Source organism: Lampetra fluviatilis, chromosome 11 (assembly GCF_964198595.1).
Source record: "Lampetra fluviatilis chromosome 11, kcLamFluv1.1, whole genome shotgun sequence".
Classification (NCBI taxonomy): Eukaryota; Metazoa; Chordata; class Hyperoartia; order Petromyzontiformes; family Petromyzontidae; genus Lampetra; species Lampetra fluviatilis.
The window spans coordinates 3,361,859-3,385,259 of record NC_136285.1 but is presented as its reverse complement, the minus strand read 5'-3'; the positions used below and the strand labels follow the sequence as shown (position 1 = coordinate 3,385,259).

Below are 23,401 nucleotides of genomic sequence, written 5' to 3'. Positions count from 1 at the left end.
CGGGGCCACTTCCTAGAGTCGTGGAGTCCTGCCATTACTCGTACGGTACATTTCATAAAAGCCTGTTTTTGAAAAAGTAAAAAAAAAATTACTTATTAAATGGAGGCCACGGACTGCGACACGGAACTTTTAGTGGTAAACAAGGTACCGTATTTACCGGGTAATACTTCGCACTACCTTTACCCTACCGGGTAATTCTACCGAGCTACCTTTACCCTACCCTTTACCTTACCCCTTGGCATGTCGACACCTTTACCCTTTACCTTTTACCCGGTAAAGATGGTAAATTACTTTACCTTGCCAAGGCTTACTGCAGAGGAGTGAGCGTGCGATTCGTTGTGCCCGTCGCATTCAAAAGGTGTGTGAACAATCGCAGCTGACTCACTTCTGTATTGAGCAGGCAACGGTGTCGCACTGAACGGAGATCTCGACCGGAACGATGCATCGGGGCCTCGTCTATCATCATGAGCACGAGGAGAGAGGTGAGCGGTGACGAGTGGCTCGTCACCTACCTCACCACCGCAGTGCTCAAACGCTTTGGCGACTTACGAGCTGTTCTGCCACGTAGGCCCGTACACCGTTTTCTCACTGGAACATCCCCGGACTCACCATTGGAACCTCATTTGCCAGTAAAAAATATGATAATTGTTTTTTTACCCTTCTATCTGGCAACAAAACTGACACCTTTTTTACAAGGAGTCATGTTTGCATAGACCACATTACCTGCAGTCATAATGCAAACAAAAAAACATAACTCTGATAATGCATGCACTGTCCTTGAAGTTGATTGGTCCACACCCGAGACAGCTTTCCCTAGAGCCTAGTCTCACATGGGTTGGACCAGACGACGCCAAAAGGCGCACAACTCAAAGACAACGCACCATCAGAGCATGAGAGCTCGGGGCAAGCACCCACACCATTGGAACCTCATTTGCCAGTAAAAAATATGATAATTGTTTTTTTTACCCTTCTATCTAGCAACAAAACTGACACCTTTTTTAAAATGTTTTTTGTTTGCATTATGACTGCAGGTATTGCGGTCTATGCAAACATGACTCCTTGTAAATAAAGGTGTCAGTTTTGTTGCCAGATAGAAGGGTAAAAAAACAATTATCATCCCCGGACTCGTTCAGTTGCCTGGCGCTGTCCCGGGCTGGCTTGACACGGCCCCGGCCCGGTTGTTGCAGTGGAAAATAATGACGACGCCATCTTACCCGGCTAGGTCGAATGCAGTGGTTCTTAAACCTTTACTGCAGCCTCGCATCCCTTTGGCTTCTCAATCATAAGGAAAAATGTAATAATGTTAATATATACATAGGGTTTGATGAAACAACGTAGTTGTACTATTGTGCCCGTGCGTTGTTTCGATGATTTACCTTCTAAAAAGAAGATGGCCATGTCTCACACCCTCAGCGGGTGCGTGCACCCCAGGTTAACGACCACTACTCCAGTAGTAGCTGATGCCTTCAACAACAAGCAGTACTCTCTTGTCTCTAAATGTCGAAAGTTATGGTCACAATAGTGAGGAGGATGCTGCTGCTATTCACGGTGATGTGTTACTTATAATGGTGGTGGTGCTGGTGGTGATGCGAATTCGTTATGGCGTTGGCGGTCACGTTGGATATTTTGCTGCCGATAAACGATAGTTCCGCCGCTGATCAATGATTTCCCGCTCCTGTGGTCGCTTCCAGTGGTGCCGCTGTGAAGCGTTGCAGTGAAGGTGTTGGTGCAGGGCTTCGTGGCCGACGTGGTGGCCTCCATGATCTACCACAACAAGGAGGCCTTCCCCGTCGAGCCCTCCTACTTTTTCCCGCTCAACGACGACTCGGCGGTGCACGCGTTCCGTGCCCGCGTCGGGGACCGAGTGATCGTCGCGGCAGTAAAAGAAAAATCGGAGGTGCGCGTGTGTGTGCGTGTCTGTGTGTGTGCGTGCGAACGTGTCTGTGTGCGTGCGTGTCTGTGTATGTGCATGTGTGTCTGTGTATGTGCGTGCGTGTCTGTGCATGCGCGTGTGTGCGTCTGTGCGCATGTGCGTGCGCCCAAGTGCATTGGGGAGCGGTGGTGCAGCAGTTGGAGCTACGCTGCTCTGCGAACCTGGCCAGCCGAGTTCGATACCTGCTCATGGCCAAAACCAGGGACGATAATCTGAATCGGTCCTGGGCCTCCCTTAGGTCGACTCAGCATCAAATGAGTACCTAGTGCGGTGTGTTAACATCGCCAAGGAGGAGTGGTGCTGGCCACCCCAACAGCCTGTTAAGGCTATGTGGGGATCTTTGTCTTTGCATGTGTAGTGAGTTCAACTGACTCGCAGACGTTATTCTTTAGAGGCAACACATTTATTATAACACGTATATATATACAAAGGGGTAACTGTCCCTTTACCAGATACAGCCTAGGGTGGTGACCACCCAGTTAACTACACTATACGGAGGAGTTACAGCCACGTGTTGATGCCTTGTAGGGCGTGGAACTTCCAGCTTGTAGAATGAAGCGACCCCGGTCCCTCTCAAGGACCCACCTTATATCCTCCCGGGTCGGGGCCTGCTCCACCCTCAGCCCCGCCCGCCTTCTCGAGCCTTGTAGCTCCCTCTAGATCCCTCTCGAGAGCTCTCCCCGGACACGTGATCACCCTCTAGCCCCCATAACCTGGGGCCCTCTTTGTGGACACTCCAGATCACGTGTCTACGGGGTCAACTAGAGTGCCATGGCCCAGGGCAACCCTGGGCTGACACGCTCCCCCTTGTGGGAGCCCGCACTACATGCTATGTGCAGTGCCTGTACTATCCCAGTGCTCACCAAGCCCCGCTTGAGCTGGTACTACACCCGCCTAAGGGGTGTACGCGATGACGGTGCATTGCACGCCGTGCTATAGTAAAGCCGGCATCACACAGCAACCCGCCCAGTGCTGTCCGATCGTTGGAACATCGCACGCCACGACCCTCCCGGGCCGGCACCATACAGTGACATCCCCGATGTCACTACACATGTGGAGTGACATCACGGATGTCACTGTGTAATGCCGGCCCTAGAGAGGCACGGCGTGCGGTGTATTGACATCGTGGGCACCACAAATATGTGGGTATAGTACCGGCCCTAGAGGGGCTCAGTGAGCGCTGAGTGGCACCACGCTTGGCGTGCAGTGCCGACCTCTACATGATAGGGTGTGATAGTGCCGGCCACGGAATGGGGTTACTATAGGCCGTGGCACTCTGGTTGACCCCGAAGTCCACGTGACTGGTAAAGTCTACACAGGGCCCCCAAGTGGGGGCCTGGGGTGGTCACGTGTCAGGGTCGAGATCCTGCTTGAGGATTCTGGAAGGTGGTCGTGGCCAATGGCGGAGCCAGCCACGACTGAAGAATCTACGTTCTACATTCTACGTCCTACAGAGTCACCAACACGTGGACCTGGACCCAAGCTCTGGTCCGGTCCGTTGTAGCTAGTTACCGTGTAATTAGTGTAGTTAGCCTGCTGGTCACCACCATAGGTTGTTAATGTGATAAGGGGTAGTACCCCGTGTGTTGGTATTAATAAATGTGTTGCCTCCAAGAAGTGCATCTGCGACTCAGTTTAACTCCACATGTATGAAGTGGGGAGAGCATTGCAGTACCTGGCTACCCGAGTTCGATTTCCACTCACGACCAATAACAGTGGCGAATATCTGAACCGGTTCTGGACATCCCCGAGTTCGAATGAGCCTCAAATGAGTGAGCACCTGGTGTGATGTGTAAACATCGCCACTGGGGAAACAAAGGCGGCCGGGCGTGGTGCTGGCCATGCCCGCCTTCATAGGTGCTCACCAACAGCGCTTGCCTCTTCAGCGTGTTGTAGGCTACACGGACGATCTTTGTCTTATGAGTTATACCACCACACTTATCCATTATCATCGACGAACTTCCAATGATGTATTTATGAGCTCCAGTGTCCCACGTAAAACGAGAGCACACGATGTACACAGCTCCGTACTAATCAAGCCCAAACTCCACGGCACGCACGGCCTGCAGGTCATTCCAGTTGTGGTTTCCTTATTTTCAGGCCGACGAGGAGTACGACGACGCCATCGCCACGGGGCACATGGCGGCCCAGCTGTCGCAGGAGTGCGGCGACGTCTTCCACTGCGTGCTGGGCAACCTCGGCGCCGGCGAAGAGGCAGAGCTGACGCTCGAGTTTGTGTCGGAGTTGGACGTGGGGCCGGATGGCGCCGTTCGCTTCTGTCTGCCCACGGTGCTCAATCCCCGCTACTCGCCACACGGTACCGGCTTCCCTCTGCGCTCACGGAGTGGGGGGTGTGCGAGGTCTTGGAGCCACGTTGTGGTTCGGCGTCGTAGCGGTGATTGCTACCATGGCAGCATTCAGCCACATTCGCGGGCACCCGTCATTGGGAACATGTGGTGCTTCCTGAGCCAATCAAGCCGCCATCTGGAGTATTACTGCGGGCGTGATGACCCTACAAACTAAAAACGAATTCAGTTAAATATCTCGTGACGTCATGCAATTAAGATTACCCCATGTTCAAAGTTTTGATGCATGGCAACATAGCCCTCGACTGTGAATGTACTGTAGACTATTTAAAACTATTTAAACTCTTTATTTTACCAGGTAAGGCCCACTGAACTATATAGCTCTTTTTCAGAAGCAACGTGGTCACCACAACTGATAGCTTAAACAAGTAAACCCGTAAAAACAAAGTTTTTCACTATAAATCCTTTATATGCGTGGCGGCTAGAGTCCTCTCGTCCTCTGGCTTGAGATGGCTGCCACCTATGGGTCAGATGATTGTCTGCCACCCTTAAGCAATTGGTAATTAAATATTTAATTAGTTTTTCCATAAACAGTGTAAAATTTTGGGAATTTTTTTTTCACGAACATTAATTGTCACGCACAACGAGTCTGTGTGCAAAATGTCAGCTCGATTGGATCACGGGAAGTGGGTTAAAAAACGACCGAAAGATTTGCACGGTCGTAATCAAGCAAGCAAGCACGCAAGCACGCAAGCAAGCAAGCGAACTTAATATAAAGGATTTAAAAAGTGGCTTATCACGTGGCAATTGATAGCAGCCAAATACTCTGTGTGTTTCTAAATGTGGAAGGAAAAACCGGAGGAGCCGGAGAAAAATACACGTGAACACGGGGAGATAACATGCAAACCCCAAATATACAGCAGGCGTCAGGGTCAGGATCGAACCCACGACCTCCTGCATTCCAGGCGAGGTAGTTAACATATCGCCACCTTCTTCTTGGTTCTTTCGGTAAAGTCACGTAGAAGGGAAGTAATAAAATAAAACATAATAAAACAATTCTCACGACGTTTCGGCCACAACGCAAGCAGCCGTCCTCAGGTGAAAACCAGGTCTGTCGAGGCGACAGCGTCTGAATGCCACCTTGGCGAAGAAGGTCTTGCCACAAAGAGTGAAGCATCAACCATCACGCTAAACACGCAGCACAACTTCGGAAATGCATGGGAGAGCTATCACGCCACCGCTTTGTCGTTGCTAGGCTCGAGGATCCCGTGGGAGTACCTGGCGCCCTCGCAGAACGTGCCATACACGCTCTCCTTCACGCTCACGGCAGAGAACCCTGGAGGAATCCTCGACGTCTCCTCTCCCAGTGACCTCTTGGGGCCCGTGACGTTCACCGAGCCTGGCAAAACCTCAGCCCAGGTGGGTCTCGCTGCTTACAGTTGCTGCTCTCTGGTAAAAGGTATTACTGTATTGCAGCCGTGAAATGAAGTGTTCATGCAACTGCTGATGGAAAGGGCTCTGCCAGAGGGAGCTCGAGAGAGCCCCTTTGGGTCTACTCTTCCGCGCTGGACACACAACCTATCGATTGACCAACTGTGAGGGAACAGGTGGGGTCCACATTTGCCACGCTGCATTCTCCTTGCAAGCCAGGGCATGGGCATCTCAACGACGATGGGAAGAGAGTTTCACAACATCTGCCTGTGGTCCACCAACCCTCGCCTCCACAGTGCTGGATCACAGGCGTGCATAGCCACCACCGCGCCCGGCTAAGATGGCACCTCTGAACTACCTCTGGAGCCATGCCAATCAGCTGCGCTCACCTAAAACGTACAGTGCTGGTTAAATTTCGATTTAAAGCTTTCGTGACTGCAGGGATTCATCTTCTGACCCAGCTTAAATATACGCTGCCAAGCTTGGCGGTGTTCATTGGGACGCTGTCTTTCCAACAGCTCTGTTTCTTCACCTGAGAACGGCTGCTTGTGTTGTGGCCGAAACGTCGTGAGAATTTTTTTTTATTATGTTTTATTTTTATTATGTTTTATTTTTATTATTTTAAGGTGTACCTATTTATAGTGTTTGTGCAGACAGAGGGCTGCTCGAGGATTTAGGAAACTTGCGTCGTCATTCAGCTGGCACGCTGGGAAAATAAATGGAAAATGTTCGTCATGAAACAGCAGGCTGCGACTGTAGTAGTCGTTGCAATACCATAGGGTAAAATGTAAAGATATTAAAGTAAATGTTGAGTCCGGCTGAGATCGCACAAAGACGGTCGCTGCATCGCCCACAATTTTAGATTGCGCTTCTTGGCCGTCTGGAATGCTCTTCCTTCCAATATTAGGAAGCCATTGCACTTTAAAATCTATATTGAAAACGAGTTTCTTTTGAATTGCTTTTTGTGTTTAGTTTGTTGTCCTTCCCACACACCTCCGATAAGCACGTTTGACTACACACAGTGCAAACGAAGTTCAGCATTCTGTACATACATCGCAAATCTAGGGGCATGGCTGTGGTTAATAGAGGTAATGTCGTCACGCCCACTGCACCAGCCAAATATCTGCAAGGAAGACGGTACCATGCATGAAGTCACTCCATGCAAAATTATCGCCATAATGTCATTGCTCCATACGCTTCAGCAGGTATTCTGCTGCGGTGAATCTATTACGGTGACGTGGCCTATGGTAGCTAGGCCACATCACTGCATTATATTCGTTGAGCTATCATTTGTTTCCAGGTCGCTTCTGAAAAGAGCTATATAGCTCAGTGGGCCTTACCTGCTAAAATAAGTGTTAGTTTTGTTTATTAATCAATGCTGCCTGTGGAAGATTATTCGAATCTAGTCGGAAGACAGATACACCAACATGAGCATCGTCTCACAAGCAAAAAACCATAAACAAACTTTCCTTGGCCAGCCACGTTGTCCACATGTCCAAGTCCAGATTCTCCCAGCTTAGTCAAGGCATAAGACTCAAGAGGAGGGCAGAGAAGGCACTTCAAAGATGTCCTCAAGGCCAACATGAAGAAGTGGTGGAAGAAGCTGTTGCAAGGATCTCTGCACTTGAAAATTATACGATGATGACAGGCGCAGGAAAAGAGGGAGTGGCAGGAACAGTGCGTTGGAGACTAAATCAACAACCTAGGGGCACCCAACCCACTCGAAAACACTCGTCCGAGCTGTGACTCGAGATTCTGTCAATCCTGTCGTCTTTGCATCCACAGATAGGACATTGATGGAAAGACAATCATCCTCGACTGCGAGGGATTGCCGATATGCCACAGCATCTCAAAGCAGCGTACAGTACACATACCAGAGAAATACAAAATGACAAAGTTTAAAAAGGGGGGAAATATAGAGGGGGAAAAAAGAGAATATTTTATATTCTCAGACATTCGTTTTCTTAAAGGCTAATTACTATTCTCAGATGGGGGTTGGAGGCATAGCGCAACTATTAATAAGTGAGCTGAGACGATCAATCCGAGCACTCGAAAAAACCACGTTCACAGTTACAAGGTCGTGATAAATTCATGCCTAACCCACTACTCTGTCCCAAATGCAGGATCTCAGATGTGTTTGCTCAATGTACTTACTAATCATTAGGGTATAATTTTTCACGATACTGTGCGACATGAAATGTTATGATAGGAAGATTATCGTCATATCAGTTTCCATAACTTTGCAATATCATGTTTATTTTTTGTTCACGAGCTTTGAATAATATTTACGAATAAGTTAAAGTTTCCTAAACAGCAGCTCATTCAACATAAGCCTGTCATTACTCTTCTAATCATATAACAATATACACATGCTCTCTGTTACATTATAAGAATATAATTTTGCAAAATATGAAAATTATACATAACAGACGTAATTTTTTGTAATTCATATTTTTTTGTTGGGAAATTAAATATACATACAAATTTACTTGAGCAATGATAATTACAATATGATATTTAGAAATATAGATGATACGATTATCATGGATTTTAAATTGTACGATGTAATGTAATACCGCTATATAGCAGCAAGCTTACTTATATCATGTTAATGTTATTCGACTGTGGTTTATAACCATGCCTTATGATGGCTACACACCATTGTCTCTCATATTGTGTACTGCCTATAATGTGTTTATTCACTCTGATATGTTGAGAAAAGTGTGTCATCTAGCAAACCCTGAAAAGAGTGACCATGTGTTCTGAACTCCCCAACAGGTGTCTCTGGAAGGAGACTTCAGGTTTGATCACGACATTGAGGTCCTGATTAGCTATGAGCAGAAACATCAACCTTTTGCACTCGTGGAGCCTGGCCTACCAGTGTCAGGTGAGCGCGTGGTGGTCGGGGGAAATGCATTTGGCTTCTACGAGCGATGCGATGGAGCAAGGCGGTGCAACCCCCACTGGTGTCTGTTCGCAGCAGGAGGCCCTCGTCCCTCTTGGGCTTAATAGTAGGCACATTTTAAAAGCTACTACGCATGGTGTTGTGCTTGTATGTATGTTCGTATGAAGAATGTTGAACTACTTTCGTACCGTACTTAGCCAGCCGTGCTAATCGGAGGTGCAGGGGAAGGACAACAAACTTAAACACAAAGCAGTTTTAAAGAAATTAGTTTTCAATCTAGATGACTAAAAGTGCATAGCTCCAGTGGCTTCATAACAACGGAAGGAAGAGCTTTCCAGACGGCCGCAGAAGCGGTGACTGTCTTTGTTCGATGGTTAGCTAAAAGCCACTGCAAGGATGACCAGAGTTTGCGTGATGGTTTATGCTCTTTGAGGAGATCAGCAAGGTTTTGTCGTTCATTTGTGGCAAGCATTTTGTGTGTAATGAGTGCGACCTTTTAATGTAATGAGTGCAACCTCTATAATGGTTGTGCTGGAGGCTACGCCATGCTTTCGTAACAGTGCCACTGTATCTGTACAGTGCGGTGCCGGTTGAATGACAAAATAAATTTTCAACACAATTATCACTTAAACTATTTACACCCATCTACTCCATAATGAGATAAAAAAAAAAATCGTCTATAGCAGTCAAATGTGTCCAGTTTTGTCGAATAAGCTATAGACATCCTTAAAGAAGACGACACAAATATGGAACGTGGCATTCATTGTTCTCGGACGATGGAGAGTGCCCTGCAGTGTTACAAGGCGCTATACCACACCAAAGAGGACAACATCCATCCAGGCATCTCTAGATGTTTTCCTTAAACTTCGTACATCACACGCCACTTTGACGAGATGTTAACTACCTCGCCTTGGAGTTTGCATGTTCTCCCCGTGGATGCGTGGATTTTTCTCCAAGTCCTCTGGTTTTCCCCTCCACATTTAGAATCAACACGCATTTAGAGTATTTAGCTGCTATAATATGTCCACATGATGATAAGCCACTTCGTTGCGCTATTTTTGATAGAGAGGTTGCTTTTGAAAATGAGCTCTATAGCTCAGTGGGCATTACCTGGTAAAATAAAACATAATTTAGTTCCTAGTTTTAGTTTAGATTCAGTCATGCCAACATGTAGATCCTTTTGTAAGTTCCCTGAAGAGGTATTCATATAATTTTTGTATTGTAAAAGTGAAATAGGTGTATATTTTTAGGTTAGGAGTAGAGTTGGAATGACCGTCCGAAACACATCTCTAATTTTTAGTTCAGTGTGAAGTTCATGGGAAAAGCCATTCCGATTTACGAAGTATAATTTTACGTGTGTTTTTTGAAGCACGCAAGAGGTGGGCTGGTATAATACAGGAGGACCGCTGGTGCCAGTACCGTACAGTCATGACTGGCACCAGAATCAGCCGCCGTAGAGGGGGCTCATGAATGATGTTACTGGGCAGTTAGACGCAGCCAATCTCCAATAGCAATGCGAGACGGAGGAGTATCTGCCAGTCACTGCCAGTCAACTCGGTTAACCCATAACACCTGGTATGTTCCGTAACTTCCTGTCAGAGTTGACGTGTTGCGTTGTTAGTTTTGCGGTGTTGATAGTGTCATTAGTTCTGTTGGTGATACTAATGGTGGTTTAGTTAGGTGGTAGTAGTGACTATGAAGATTGCTGACGTGGTGGTGGAGGCAATGGGGTCGTTGGTAGTTTTCGCGGCGATGGTCATAAGAATTGTTTGTGGTGGTATTGGTCATGTTCGTGATGGTTGGTTATGATGGCAGCAAAAGTGTTTTTTATGGTGGTTTGGGCGAGATTGTGGTGATGGTGCTGGTGATAGTCATAATGTTGACGCTAATTCCGATATTGCTGCTTATGATGACGTTGGTATTTGTTTCCCAGAGGTCTCATTCTTGGCGGACACCGTGGCTATGCTGAACTTCTTCCCGGGTGATATGGAGCAGACTGCAGTGCCAACCTCCGAGCATGGGGAGTTCATTTTTATCATCGACTGCTCAGGCAGTATGTGGGGTCAGCCTATCGCAAATGCCAAGGTACCACACTCCTCCGGAATATTGTCAGGTCCACATGAATATATCACGTTAAGTAAGTCAATTGGATCTCATTTCCACTGTACAAATGAACCATGCCAGTGCTGCGCAAAACCCACCCTATTAATGCGGCGAGTTCTTAGGCCTCCAAACAATCCTCATTATTATGCACATTACTACCGAAATATACGTGCTCACTTTCTCCTGTCACATGCCATGACAATGGAGCAGCACAATTCCTCACTACTGCCGTCAGTTCCAGTCCCATGTCCTCATCGTGGGAGACGTGTCGTGTCATGAGTATAATAAGCCAGCTGAAAATACTGGCTTACGGGCTCTGGTCTAGGGTTGTGGAGCTCCAGGTGTAGTGCAGCCATATACAGCAGCAAATGAGGTCTGAGGAGAAGCCTTCATTAGAATAAATGGCATCCACGAACACTGAGAAGCAGATACCGGTTAGTCTCTATCAACCACTATCAACCACTGCACCATATGACGCCAGGTGGCACACAAGTAAAATATATATATGTAATTCACAATTTGTTAAACATTTAGCTTCAGTGAGCAGTGATATGGCTGTTAACACACTTAATGCTCATAATAATGAAGATTAGCCCATATGTGCCGCAGTCAGTCCAAAGTTTTGAAAATTACTCTCAAATTGCATTGCGTAAAATCACATGGCAACATCGCCCCCTACTGTGAATCTACTGCAGATTATTTAAAACGATTTAAACTTTTCTTTTACCAGGTAAGGCCCACTGAGCTATATAGCCATTTTTCAGAAGCGACCTGGCAACAAATGATAGCTAAACGAAGTGGCCTATCACCTGGACATTTATAGCAGCCAAATACTCTCAACGCGTGTTGATTCTAAACGTGGAGGGCAAAACCGGAGTATCCGCCTGCGAAGCATAGCACCTGCTAGTGAGGCGAATAACAAATGCACAAATTATTTGAATGTGAGTGTTTGTCGCCGAGTTTGTATTTCCGTATTGTGTCTGTAGGAAACGTTGATTCTGCTCATAAAGAGTCTTCCCATGGGCTGTTTATTCAACATCTACAGATTTGGCACCCAATACATATCCCTTTTTGGGTAAGTTTGTTGCGCGAAGGAAATAAAATTAGCAAAACTTGTTTGGAGTAAAAATAAAATGTCATGTATATGGTAATTTCAGCAGCACGTCAGTCCTGCAGCATCACGTAAAGTTCCAACCACGTGGGAAAACGGCACAGGGGCTGATAGCCCGTGTCAGTCTGGGTTGATTTCCTAAAGGGTAGAGGTGCATCCCTGGAATTGCTCGCTCGTGCCACCGCTGGAGGAAGGGCCTCTGCTAGCGGAAGCTCAAGGGGTCCCCTCTAGAGGGTACATGGCTGACACTTCTGGACGTGTGGGAAGTCTCCTTTGTTATTCACCTTTTCCCGTTCCTAGACGCCTGCAAGTTGCAAGGTGGGTGTCCCGTTCACCGCCGAATCTCGGAACGCGCAAGCGGATCGGCGTTAATTTCATTTAGAGAAGCGTAGCACTGCTGTTTTAAAAGACATTGCACTCACCGCAGCGAACTGTAACGACACGACCCCACTCTATGATAGCTGGCGCCAAACTGTGCCACACGCCCTCCCGCACGGCCTTTACTTCTGATTCAGAAGACCGATGATGTACACGTACGCCATCAGAATGTGAAAGGGTTAATATTATCGAGAGCAAGGCTTTCCTCGGTAAAGGGATGATTCCAAGCACATTGGGTTACCAACCCACACGTCGCCTGCCCGATCTGATCTCCTGGCATGGCAGTTGAGTCAATGGGCAAGTTTCTTCACCGCGCCCCCCCACTTTTGGTCCACCCAGCAGCATAAATGGGGATACCACCATTAGTCAATTGGCAGGTTGTGTGCGGTGGGGTAAAGTATGGGTACTCCCACCTTTTCCAAAGATGCTTGAATGGCATGGAAGAGTAGGCCTAATACCCTTGGGCAGGGTGGTTTTACGTGACCAAACTTCACAATGTCCGTAAATTTGGATTGGTGGAGGGAGAGAGGTCTAAACCGGTTCTGGTATCACTTGCCAATAGTGTTCGCCTTGACCGAGAATCGAATTGGGGTCACCGATTTATAGTGTTGTGCGCTCACCACCCACCCATCCACCTTACCACCTTTTATTATACGAAACCGAACGCAGCAGATTCCAAATCCAAAATTAATTTCCATGCAAAATGTTCTCAGCGAGAGCACGCCGTACAACCAGCAGACAATGGAGGCCGCTCTGGCACACGTGAAGGGCACGGACGCCGACATGGGTGGGACAAATATCCTGGAGCCTCTGGCGGACATCTACAGACAGCCCTGCAAGCCGGAGCACCCCCGCAAGGTACACGTGAGAGCTTGGGTCGCCACCTGTGCTGGTTTTCGCAGAATCTTGTCTGAGATCCTTAACTGACAAACAAACTTGTCCCCTTTAATTTACGAATGAAGCTTACTAGCCAGCGTTGAAATGCATCACAGTTATTCCATCACAGTCACGTGATGCGGTGACGTTAGTTATGATGACTTTTCTTGCCTCGTGTAATTGCAGCTCTTCTTGCTGACTGATGGGATGGTTAGGAACACAGACGGTGTTATAGAAAAGGTGAAAAATCACTCCATGGACCACAGGTAATCTACCACGCATCAACCATTATGTAATGGTTGGAAACGTATTTGGAGACCGTTGACAGCCTCCGTCGAAATCACTCACAATGCACCAGTGGCGGCTGGTGATATTTATTTTTGGGGGGGCGCATTTTTTTTATTTTATTGAGGGGGGCAAATAAATATAAAGCAGTACCAAAAACCATTTTGACTACTTGAATATAAATTTTGATGATCTTTATTTACATTTCAGACCAAAAGAAGTACCAAAAAGCATGTTTCCTACTTGAACATATATGTTTCTCTTTTATATACATTTCAGACCAAAGTACCAAAAAGCACGTTTCCTACTTGAACATAAATGTTTCTCTTTTATATACATTTCAGACCAAAGTACCAAAAAGCATGTTTCCTACTTGAACATAAAAACGTTAGTTTCATGCTATTATCAATATGGCTGCGGCTACTTTCATGACGTTTGCATTTGTCAGAGAGATGTTTGAGGTCTCTTACCCCCGTCGTTGTCCACAAAACTTCAGTGCCGACACTTTGAAATAAAAGACAGGGAAAACAAAAAAGAGAATTGCTAACATCACATCCAGCCAGCCACCTCCGTTTCTCATAACAAGCGCGGGTGAAGCTTCGTGTGTAGCTTCGTCCTCTGTCACTGGCCTGCTGCTGGATTTGTAAATCGGGTTGGTCCGGTCCGAGATCCTTTATCTTTTTTATTTCTTCCAGCGAAAGCCTTGTGAAAGGGTTTTTTTGTAAATAAATTACAGAATTTGGATGAACTGCTGCCATTGTTTACACAAAAAATTTGATCAGCCTAGCAAGTGTCGAAGTGGTGTCGCCTGCGCACTCGCAGTAGTGGCCCAGAGCGTAAATTTGAATGACAGGTGACGAGAACCAATCAGATTGGATAAAATAACATGTATCCAATTCTGATTGGCCAGGGACGCAACGACTTGCGCCCCGAGGAGAATCTTTAAGAAACCAATTAGAGACCAGCTTCAGGTCACATGCTGTCCGAAAATTAAAAGTCTCACATAGACATCCATTTGTCCGGCGCCCCGCATGAAACACATTGAAAAACATAGAAAATAGTTGACCGATTAAAGCCAGTTTTTATTAAATGCTGATGCTTTTCTTACTACCAGCCGGCACATCGTATGAAAAAAATATTTTATTTATGTATTTTTATATAATTTTTGTATATGTACTTCTTAGGTTTTTTCGGTAAAGTCACGTAGAAAGTAAAATAAAAACAAAAATCACGACGTTTCGGAGGCAACACAAGTCTCCGTCATCAGGTGGGACCGTCACAGCCAGATTAGCTGTATCAAGTGAGGCAATGATTCAAGATGTAATCCCTTAAAAGCGAGTTGAGGGGGGAGGGAGAGGGAGGGGGGAGCTCATCAGACTATGGTAGCCAATGAAAGGAACGTATCGGGAGGGAGGGGGGGCGAGGCCAAAAGGGTGGGCGATGGACGTGGAAGCGCTTGTGCGCAAGCGGCCAATTACTGCACACGCCAACACAATGGAGCGATTGTGCGCAAGCGACCAGCCACTGCACCCGCCAACACAATGGGCAGAGAGGAGGAGGGGAGGTCTAATACACATGATAGACAAAAGAACGAAAATGATGATGGGTACAAACTTAGGGGGAGCTCATCAGACTATGGTAGCCAATGAATGGAACGTATCGGGAGGGAGGGGGGGCGGGGGGGGGGGGCGAGGCCAAAAGGGTGGGGGACGGACGTGGAAGCGCTTGTGCGCAAGCGGCCAATTACTGCACACGCCAACACAATGGAGAGAGAGGGGGAGGGGGGGTCTGATACACATGATAGACAAAAGAACGAAAATGCCCATGTTTATACCGATGCTGGCTGAACAATGAAGAGAGTACTGTTAAAATAACTGGGGATGTTAACACTCGGTAAAGTACAGTAAAATAGTGCCTGTCAGATAAGATGGTCCAAAAAATTTGTGATTAAGTCTTTTTTGCGTGGTTGATAACATCTTTCCAATGATTACTAAGTTTGTACCCATCATCACGGTTGAAATTATGTCTGTGTTTGTATATTTGTATGGCTTCGTGTACAAACCTTTGATGGTAGCCGGGAGGTTTGCAGAGAACCTTGGTCTCGGAAAAGACAATTTCATGAGAGCCCACCGAGTTGTAGCAATGATCGGCCACGGCAGAAGAATCAGTTCTGCCGTGTTTCAGATCTGACTTGTGCTCGCGGACACGATCAGAAACATGACGTTTCGTTTCTCCAATGTAGCAATCACCACAAATGCAACTCAATTTGTAGACTCCAGGATACTGTAAGTCAGGAACGACATCCTTCACGGATGGAATCAGATCACGAATTTTATGCACTGTACTGAATCGGACTTGGATCTTATGTTTGTTTAGAATTTTGGAGATCTTTTTGGTCATGCCAGCTATGTATGGTAACGTGATGGTTTTGGTCGGAGTTTCATGTGGCTGTTTCTGTGTGGTGGGAGAGACAGCTTGGCGGATAGTACGGTCAGAGTATCCGTTCATCCTGAGGGCCCGATGTACATGTCTTAATTCACCGGTCAGGTGGTGTTTGTCAGAAATGCCATGTGCTCTGTGGTATAGCGTTTTGATGAGAGAGTTCTTTTGAGATGGGTGGTGGTGGGAATCCGGTTTCAAGTAGGAGTCTGTGTGGGTGGCTTTTCTGTAGACAGAATGTCCCAAGGAACCGTCAGGACTCCTCTCAAACAGAATATCCAAGAATGGTAGTTTACCGTCTTTCTCCACTTCCATGGTGAATCTGATGGATGGGTGTCTAGAATTGATGTGGTCCAAGAAGTGGTTCAATGCTGGGAGGCCATGTGGCCAGATGACGAAAGTGTCATCCACATATCTCTTCCACAGGGAAGGACGCAGGGTGGATGTCTGGATGGCGTCTGATTCAAACTTTTCCATGAATATGTTGGCTATAACTGGTGACAAAGGGGAGCCCATAGGGGTACCCTCATTCTGTTTGTAGAAGGTGCCATTCCAGGTAAAATAGGTGTTGGTGAGGCAAACATTTTTTGGACCATCTTATCTGACAGGCACTATTTTACTGTACTTTACCGAGTGTTAACATCCCCAGTTATTTAACAGTACTCTCTTCATTGTTCAGCCAGCATCGGTATAAACATGGGCATTTTCGTTCTTTTGTCTATCATGTGTATCAGACCCCCCCTCCCCCTCTCTCTCCATTGTGTTGGCGTGTGCAGTAATTGGCCGCTTGCGCACAAGCGCTTCCACGTCCGTCCCCCACCCTTTTGGCCTCGCCCCCCCCCCGCCCCCCCTCCCTCCCGATACGTTCCTTTCATTGGCTACCATAGTCTGATGAGCTCCCCCCTCCCTCTCCCTCCCCCCTCAACTCGCTTTTAAGGTTTTACATCTTGAATCATTGCCTCACTTGATACAGCTAATCTGGCTGTGACGGTCCCACCTGATGACGGAGACTTGTGTTGCCTCCGAAACGTCGTGATTTTTGTTTTTATTTTATTTTACTTTCTACGTGACTTTACCGAAAAAACCTAAGAAGATGATTCCTTGCAGTCACGAAAGCTTCAAATCTAGAATTTGTATATGTATATTCTTGAATCTTGATGGGGGCGGCGCCCCTGCGCCCTCTATTGACGAGCCGCCACTGCAATGCACCCAAAACTGCCAGACTTTGGAAGCTAAACTGGGTGGATCCTGGATATCGCTTGGAACTGCTTGTTTTTTTAAGTTTGTTGTCATTCCCCCGCACCTCCGATTATTACGGTTTGCTACGTATGGCGCGAAAGAAGTTCAACATACATACATCGGCGAACCTCCAAGCACAACAACTGGTGCAGTAGGCGTCGTGGGCAATAGAGGGCATCGTCATCATCATCACGATTCATGGGCAGATAGCCCCGTAGGTGTCCACTGCACATTTCGTCATTTGTTTTCACTTTCCTCTGTTTTGTGCCAATATGTTCAAGTAGTGCGCACATCTTGCTGGCACCAATGGGCAATAGAAGGCAGCGCAAAAAATGTACGTTGGCGCCATCTTCCCTGCGCCATTTTTACCAGCGCAGTGATCAAATACAGGCGTGTTGTCTAGCTGTAACGAGCGATATATGTTTTGTGAAAATTGCTCGTTAAGCGAACACTCGTTTAAACGATAACCGCATTTCCCGTTGACTCCCCGTGTTTTAAACCTGCGATACGTTTAAGCCCCAAAAATGTTACACTCTTGAACACCCATTTTTATTTTTACGCAAATAGATTACCGGACAAAAATAATAATATGAGCACTGACTGCTTTAAACTTGCGTTGATGTCGCTTGTGCACAGGTGCTTTGCGTTTGGGATTGGACGAGATGTATCCACGCAGCTCATTAAGGAGGTAGCACGCGTTGGAAAGGGCCTGTCAGAGTTTGTCACAAGCTCCAACCGGCTTCAGGCAAAGGTGAGGCACAGCAATCATCCCATATTGTAGATGGGACAACAACAACAACAAAAACCATCCCAGAAGCTCATGCCTGCATCAGCGTCCTGAACTGCACCCTTGAGGTCTCGGGTTCAAGCCTTTGAAGCAGAAAACATTTTTACAGCTGAGGAGCACAGTCTGCAGACATTCCACAGAGTAACGCATGTAACACAAGATACTTGTGGATGATATATGGTGTCTTGTGCCTGGTCCCACCAGGGTGTGTGTTGTAGGACATTACCTAGTACAGTCATACTCTGTAACCGATGCTGTAACCTACACTTAGCAGCAATTGAATTGAACGTGTAATTAACGGAAATATATCAGGGCTATAAATATTTTCTTTCTCGGTTCTGCAGGTGTTGAGGATGCTCAAGTGCGCAATGCAGCCATTGCTGGGCAACCCCCAACTGGAATGGTCTCTCCCGCCTGGCGTCGCTGCCACTGTGGTGCCCACGCTTCCCGAAAGCATTTTTATGGGACAGAAGATGATTGTCTACGCGCAGTTCACAGGGACGGTGAGACTCACGTGAACCTCACAACACACGTTGAGTGTGTGCGAATTTGCGTTTTAACATGTAGTAGGCCTTTCGCGACCAATATTATGCATAATAGATGTTTTTTTTGGGTGAGATAGCGTAAATATAAATGTGTTGTTTAACCCGCCACCACCTGATGCAACCAATTAGTAAGGTCTGTCACGTAAACAAAACTTTCCGATTAGTTACTAGTTCAGCACACCAGTTGTGTTTTTACAATTCAAGTATCGTAACGTTTCACCAGTTAATTACTGCCTGATCAGGTGACGGCCAGAATTGTGTGTCTGTCTGCTTTTGGCTGGCTACTCCCTACCAGAATCTGTATTTATCCTGGAGGAGGAATCCGATGAGCTATGAAGCTCTTGTTCACAGATGTTCAGTAGGCGTGGGTCAGCAAGTTCCACCAACAGACAATATAAAAAAAGTGATAGAGGAGTTCATAGTAGAGCAAAGGCAAGCAAGTGGATAAGTAATAAATAAATATATGTAAAGTTTATAATTACAAATTGCATAAGTACATCAAATCCCTGCCGATTTTCAACACTAAATGTAAGCTTGAGCAAGGTAGCAAAACAATAAAAACAACAAGAAGAACAACAACAACCAAAACAGTCCCAGACCACAGCAAGACAACACACAGTCGTCTCTCAATAAAGTTGCACATTAAAACGTAACTGTCGATACACGGGCAAGGATCAAAGTTACACATCACGTTGGCAAATTGTGATCGTATCCAGCACTAATCTTCTGCATCAGGATATTTCTTGAAGGACGACTTACAATGTTAAGGGCGGAAACGAGGTTGTTCCAAAACGTTGGTGCTGCAACGGGAAAGGCTTTGTCGCCTATTTCAATTCTTGCTCTAGGGATAGTTAAAAGGGAATTACATGGATGTCTTAGGTTAATTGGGTTTAACAATGGGATTAATACATTTTCTAAGTGTCGCGCAGATTTGCAAAGAAGTATTTTATGTTTGAACCGGGCCCAATGTGAGATTTCTTCTTGCATCAAGTGGTGTGAGATTAGATTTTTCGTACAGGTCACAATGTTGGGTCCTGTATGTAGGTATATATGTTGAACTTCTTTGGCATGCTACGTAGCCAACCATGGTAATTCGAGGTACATCCAGTGGAAATCGAAAAGCATAATGATAAAGCGGGTTTAATCTGTTTCATGTTCCGTTAGTAGCTGATCTGTAAGCAGCGTCAGAGTTGTCAAAAAGTGGCAGAATGATAATTAACAATTTGCTGGTGCTATCGAATGGGAAAGCAATGTTTGTTTCTGTATAAAACCCACATTAAAAAAAAAATTCTGAGATGTGATCAATAGGGGGTTGAAATGTAAGTTTTAAATCAATCGGTAAACCTAAGATATTTGAAGCACTCAATGGTGTGGCCACGGGCACACGCATATGCCCTAGCCTTGCCAACCTATGTGTAGGACATTTGACACGTCAAATCTTCACAGGCACCAGACCTGACTTCTTTGGAACATACATCGGTGACTGTATTGGCATTACTTCTCACTTCAAAGTGGAACTTAACGCCTTCATTCAGTTCCCAATTTTCATCCAGAATTTAAAATGAACTTCGTTAATAACAGAAGACAGCCTCTCCCTTCTGAACATCAGACTGTCCGATCCAAGATGACACACCAGCCACATCTGTGCCATACAAACCAAAGCTCACACTCCTACCTGCTTGGCACTTTATTGCATCCTGTCCACACCAAGACGACATTACCACTTTCACAGTTTCTTTGCCACCGTCGCTTGTGCAGCAACAGTGGAGATTTCAAGGGTAAAGCCAATTAAATGAAGCTGTTTATTTAATACGTGCAAATACCCTGACGATGTAAGAGACAGCGCCTACCAACCTGCCTCCTTGGTGTACCGTGAAGCAACCATGGAACCAGTTAACCAATTGGGTGCAGGTTGTGCTCACATCGCACTCTTCAATCCTGGCTGTCACATTGATCATCCTCAAGTTTGTTCATGTCGTGAAGGGGCGACACGGGTACTGCCGACATTTTAAGGAGCTACCTCTCGGGACCCTAGAAACTTCTGAAACTATTTTAGTTTTAGCAGGTAAGGCCCACTGTGCTATACAGCTATTTTTCAGAAGCGACCTGGCTATCACAAATGATAGCTCAACAAAGTGGCTTATCATCAAGTGGAAATGTATAGCAGCCAAATACTCTAAAGGCACGTTTCTAAAAGTGGACCGAAACACCGGAGGACCCGGAGAAAATCCATACGATCATAGGGAGAACATGCAAACTCCAAATATACAGTAGGCGTCAGGGTCGGGATCGAATCCACGAGCTCCTACATACCAGGCGAGGTAGTTAACATCTCGTCACCGTGGCAACCTGATAGTGCACAGCTTAATGTGAAATACCAGCAAAAACAATAGCTACCAGGCACCTCATGCAGTCGGAGAAGATGCAACACGTGCATTTTCACTTTTTAAAAAGCAGATAAAATTAACCCAGATCATCGCGTGTGACACACCATAGGTTGACGAGCATCTCCACCAATCTGGTTTATTGCATCGCGTGAAAACGCCGACCCTCCATTACATTGGAGAAACCGGTCAATGCTTCGGTGATAGGTTTTCCCAACATCATTTGTCAGCTCGCCGTGCCGACATCGTGTCCAAACCAGTGGCTCATCGCTTTGGTGAAATATCATGGCATTATTATTCACGCAATCTCTCTCTCTGGACTCTTGGTGTGTTGCCAGTTATACATTTTTTTCTTATCAGGTAGTGTTGGTGAGTGCAAATGTTTTGTTCTTCAGTCATGTGATCACATCACCTGTCGATGCGTTTTGGGGGGGGGGGGGGTGGTGCAGCCTCCAGCGGCTCCGTGGCATGGAGAAGCTCTCCTCAAGTACTCGCTGTGTGGGAAGCCGACTGAGAACCGCATAGTGTTCACCTGCGAGCCTGATGACCGCAAGGATCGGTACGACACACACGTACACACGCACACACACAGACGATGCTCACTTTTGGCTCAGTGACTTATCTCTTTTGACAAACTCGGTCATTGCCATTTTCCATTTTAATGTTCCGCCAAAGAAAGTTGTTTATGGATTATCCCTGTCCGTCTGTCATCATATTGATGATCCAATATGTATGAAAGTTGAGTACAACATTGTGTTGATAATAGGGACCTACACCTATAGAAACTGGCCAAATTGATCAAAGGGTTGGCCAAAACTTGGCAATAAAATCAGCACTAAAACAATTATCCTCCAGGCCAAGGAGATGACATTACATTTAATGTCATCTTGTTGTGTCACCTTGCTGATATTTCCGCTGCAGGCAGTGATATCTTCAGTGATGCTGCTGGCAGGGATGTTGTATTTATCAAACTGTCGATGCGGAGGCTTTTGATTACGATGATGGTGATGATGCTGTTTTTGCGATCACACACAGCATCGCTGGCTGCTTCAGCTTCTGCAGCACAACGCTGAATGATTATTTACTGCCAGCGATGCTAATGACGACAATGACGATGGTGGTTGTGGTGGTGCCCGTGCTCATCCACAGGCTCGTGCTGCACCGGTTGCTGGCCAAGGCACTCATCCGCCACCTTGTTGGGGACCTGGGGGATGACCCAAGGGCAGCTGCCGGTCCCAGCGACGACGCGAGGCAGAGCTCCGTGGCGCTGAGCATTCAGGCTGGAATCGTGTCGCGCTACACCGCCTTTGTGGCTGTGGACAATTCACCCCGGCCACCCATCGCTGACCCCATGCAGGCCCGTCCCGTGCCACTGCCCCATCCTATGAGTAAGTTGGGGTAAACTTGAGGTGTGTACCAGGTGCGGAGTGTGGCGTGGATTGTAAAATTATCATCCAACACTCTGGTGTGTATGTATACTATGTATGTTGAACTTCTTTTGCACCGTACGTAGCCGATCGTGCTAATCGGAGGTGCGGGGGGAAAGACAACTAAACACAAAAACCAACTCAACCGGCAACCGATAACTTTACAGACAGCGAAGCTTCAAGTAGACCAATGGCATCCACAAATACTGAGAGAGAAGCAGCTTTCATTAAGTCTTTAATAACGACCAACCACTAAACCAAGACATGTAACTGGGTGACATGCTGTCAAAATAATACAGATGTTTCACGATACTCTTGCATACGTTTTCGCAGTTGAACTTTACAGCCCTTCTAATGTGTTTTCAGGTTGTACCACGTGTTTAGCATGACGTGAGAGTTTCCGCGATGGTTAATGGTGCAGGTGTATTCACCATAATAATTACACACCGTCTGCTTCAGAGTGGTTAAAGATACGGTGACATTATTTGGAACAAAACAAGTAGGCCGAGTGTGTAGGCATCGTGACCCAAATTTTGGCAAATTTAATAAATAATTAGCTTATTACTTAGGAAAACACGTTGATACTTCATACCCTACTGGTGAATTAATGGCCCAATTGGAGCCCAGTGCTGCATGCCCTGTGCTGCACAGACAACAGTTGCTGTTAAGGGTTCCGTTGGCTCAACTGCAGCTGAGCACAGAAACGGTTGAGATGAGTCGTGACGCAATGCGTCCGAGTTGCTGATACATTTTGACAAGGGTCATATACGTGCAAAGCCTTAACCTTACGTAGCACAGATGTTTAATTCCCCCCCCCCCCCCTTGTATTTTTTATTGTCAAGGCGCCATGGTCTACCACGCTACCAGGGAATTCATGCCGGTTGACTTCTCTCATCATAGACATGGGCCTTGGATGGACTTTTTGGATAAGGACAAGGACAAGAGTCTATGTAAGTGTTGGGTTTGAATGTAAATCTGAGCCTTCAGGTTGATTGTCAGCCATAGCTGACAAAGTGTGCTTCTATCTTTTTATCCATCATGGCAATATATATTGTGATGCCCACATTTGTCCTATCTATGTCAGTCTGTTCGTGTAAATTATTGACTACACTTGTAACAATTAATCAAAAAAATTCTGCTGTAATTGAATGCATTGTAACAATTTGAGGTTGCAAATTCGTGCAAAGTTACTTCAATATATATTCCACTAAAGGGCAACCTTTTTCCATCAGCTCAGTTCCCTTTCTCTCAA

The 23,401-nt window shown here is 46.3% G+C and overlaps 1 pseudogene; it reads left to right on the top strand.

Annotated features, from left to right (window-relative positions):
• Positions 1-439: 439 nt before the first annotated feature.
• The window catches only part of LOC144934685 (von Willebrand factor A domain-containing protein 5A-like), a 35,653-nt pseudogene continuing 12,691 nt past the window's right edge, over positions 440-23,401 (top strand).